This window comes from Alligator sinensis, unplaced genomic scaffold (assembly GCF_000455745.1).
Source record: "Alligator sinensis unplaced genomic scaffold, ASM45574v1 scaffold872_2, whole genome shotgun sequence".
Classification (NCBI taxonomy): Eukaryota; Metazoa; Chordata; order Crocodylia; family Alligatoridae; genus Alligator; species Alligator sinensis.
This window is the reverse complement of record NW_005842132.1, coordinates 532,897-536,440: the sequence shown is the minus strand read 5'-3', so window position 1 is coordinate 536,440 and position 3,544 is coordinate 532,897.

The following is a 3,544-nucleotide window of genomic DNA, read 5'->3' as shown; positions in this document are numbered from 1 at the left end:
CTTCACTGCTATTGCTGCCCCAGGTAGCTAAACTCAACCGATAGCATGGGCATGCACACCTGCACTGCAATCACATGCTCTACAGACATGTGTTTGAAACCAAAAGAAAAAGTCTCATCATGCTGAAATGTTCCTGTGGACACAGACAGTCTTTGCCATAAAACAAACTATATATGAAACAGCTCAGTGCAGGGACAGTCCTGGAGGAAACTCTCCTTGCAGAACTGGCCTTTGGAGAGGGTGAGGTCCTCGGGGAGATTCAAGGGATTTAGTCCCTCTTTTGTTAACACAAAAGGGTTTTAGAGCAAGTATCTGCCCGTTGATAATGCTACAGGGGTATAGGTTGTAGCCATGTTTGTCTGAGGACATAGGTAAACAAGGTTCTTTGGGTAAATCTGCTATCTTTTATTAGACCAACTCAAATGGTTGACAATGCTGAGCTCCTTGCTCACAGCTGCAGGACATCAGCTAGATACCTCGTGTCCTGGAGGGGTCACTCAGCTCTGAGGACAAGGAGGCTCAGAAGCAGCCACAAAGGATGAATCTTTTCCAAATTTGGGGCCATGTGTTATTTGTGATGGGCACGGCGCATTTGGAGAGGACTGACTATTGTTCGCAAATTAACTCCCTTTCACAGATTTGGACAGTCCAATAAGCTGTACCTTGCAAAGGTCAAGGCAAGGTGGGCGTGAAAAGTAAGCATTTCTACTCCATCCAGGAAGAGCAGACCAACAGCTGACGCTTCCTCAGCCTGACAAAGGGTGTTTTAACCTGAAAGCTTGCAAAGACAACTTTTTCCAACTATTTTAGTTGGTCTAATAAAAGATAAACGATTTACCCAAAGAACCTTGCCTGCCTATGTCCTTAGACCAACACGGCTACAACCTGCACCCCTGAAAAAAAAAAAAAAAAATGAGCATGGTGTAGGGACAACCAGCTGCTCTTCCCTGTTGTGCCCTGCTGACATCAGGGCACTCCTATAGCAGTGGATCTGGCCCACAAAACAAACTCCTCAGGACAAGGACCTCTCTCCCGTTCTGCCTAGAATATGCCAGGAAATACATTCTGGCCAAAACAAAAGAATCATACAGTTATGACTACCACTGGATCACAGGTGATCTACCAAACCAGGGAGAGTAAACTCAAAGATCCAGTCTTGTTCCACCTGTCACTGACCCCTCCCTCCCCACAACTTCAATTAAACATTGTTCCAACTTTGAATACTAGAGAAAGCGGTGAGGCTGGATAGCAACCCCACCATGCTTGCTAACACAGACATCCTATCAGCCGGAGCTTCCTTCTAATCCTGGTCCCCAAGAGCTGACGCAGCAGCGCTCGAGCCATTCTCTATGAAGCTTTCTTGGCAACATAAAAATCAAGAGACTGGGAAGTTGTAGGACCTGGAACCTTCCCTGAAGCAATTAGCAAAATGAAAAGGCAAGGAAGATGCTCACTACATTCCTTGTTAGCACAAATCAGGTGAGCTTTGGTGCATCTCCCCAAAGTCATGAGATAATTTCCGGTCATTGAAGCCTTCAGATATTCACAGCATGACCAGCTGGTCCTCTCCTTGTCTACAGATTCTCTCCCCATCTCCTGTAGTCTCCCACCAGCTGTTTGAACCCTGCCTGAGAATCACTGCACTAGATCATCCCAGAGTCATTCCACATAGGAGCACATCCAGAGTCTGAGCCTAATGGTGCTGGGGAAGGAGCCCCTATACAAGCTGCCCTGTTAAGAGTCATACAAAGCCCTGGATCCACAGCACCTTGAAAGGGCTTGTGACCGATAGCTGCCTCTTTACTCATTTAGTCTTGGAAATACTCATTCAGGTACATTAGCCACACTCCTCTAAAAGATAACACCAGGTGGCAGCAAACTCCATACAGTAATCCAAAATATCCTACCATAAAACACAGTCCTATCTGTACAGATAAGGGGCTTTGGGTACATGTAAAGGAAACTGTTTCTGGAACAAGATCTTGATGCCTAAGAAGCATGTAATGAGGAGCCCTCTTTCTGGATGCTGCCTCCCATACCTACTCCTAGCATTTGAAACAGGAGTCTATACAGGTCACTCTGCACTGCCAAGACTGAGTCATATTCCACACTGGAACTTTAATACCCTTCATGTTTTATGGAGTCAAAGGCCAGAAACGCTGGCAGGCAAGGTCCTTGCCCCCCTGACCTGGGAAAAATTCCCTTCTAACCCTCCTTTGAGCACTGGTCCATTCGTGGCAGTTTATATACTGGTGAACTGGTGTAGGCAGATCACTCCACCATAATGCAACAAAAGGGTTATACTCTCACCCAGCACTGACAAGGGTGACATACAACTCAAATGAACCCTAAAATGCAAACTCACTTTAATGCTGGTCCATCGGACTGCTTAGAAACTCACTCAGCGCAAGCCCTTACCTACAGTGAGATCGTGGCACCTCATGCTGTTGGCAGACTGTCTTGCATTATTGGAGAGGCATACAAAGCTTGCACTGGTATGAGACATTCCTGCCATTAAGACTCTGACCAGCTATCATTTGCATTTGTCCACCTCTCTTGGAGAGGACAGTGTAGGAGCTGAATCCCAATAAAGGCCTCAGATTTTAACTTCACTTAGACAGTGAGAGGCCTTCAGTGCCAGACCTTTATTCCACTCCAACAGCATCCAGCACAATCAGCTTCTGACCCATGACTGGAGCTGTTAAGTACCACTGCAATACATAAAAGGGAAGGAAAGCCAACTGGGGTACCAGGTAGGTGGACTACAGCATAGATTGGCTAGCACTGTTCTCAGAAGCAGTCCCGGTGCTGTTGGTCTGAAGACTGCAATAACACCCTGCTACAGATGCTTGTCCACAGCGTAGTTGCAGCTGACAAGACCTGAAAGTCAGCAGTTTGCTCAAGCTAGGGAGAGCTCCAGACAAAGAAAAGCAAGAGATCCCTCTGGTTTTTAACCCCATGTTACTCACAGTAACTTATTCTATGATCATTTTTGTATACTGGGGTCATCCGCAATCAACATTATTCTATGAACAGCTCCGTTTAATCACTTCTGGAAACCCATAGTAAAGTGGGAAAACAATAAGCAGATTTTTCCCTATTAATTAAGAAAAGGAGTAAGGATCTGTATCTTTACTATGGTCAATGAAGAAGTGGGAAAAAATTAAAACTAAGAGAACTTGCTTTTCTGGCAATGCATGCTAGGCTCCCTGTCACCTCGTCCCAGCAACACCTCACTAGACGCTTCATCTTGGAGAACACCAGGGGATGAATTTGTAAAACAAAGTCTGATCCAAGATGCCAGAGAAGCCAACAGAAGTGCTCGGCTAACTTAAATCCGTGGCTGCACTGGGCCTGTAAAGTGCTGCAACAAGAAAATAATACATTTGCTTGGAAAAGGCTCGCTGAAATCAGTCTAAGTCTCTCCACTAACATCAGAGGGATTCAAATTAGGTACCACATCAATACAGATAAAACCCTGCAGGGCCAAAGCACTCTCGAGGCAGAATGCCCTAAAACGCACGCTCCAGAATTAAAGCAGGAA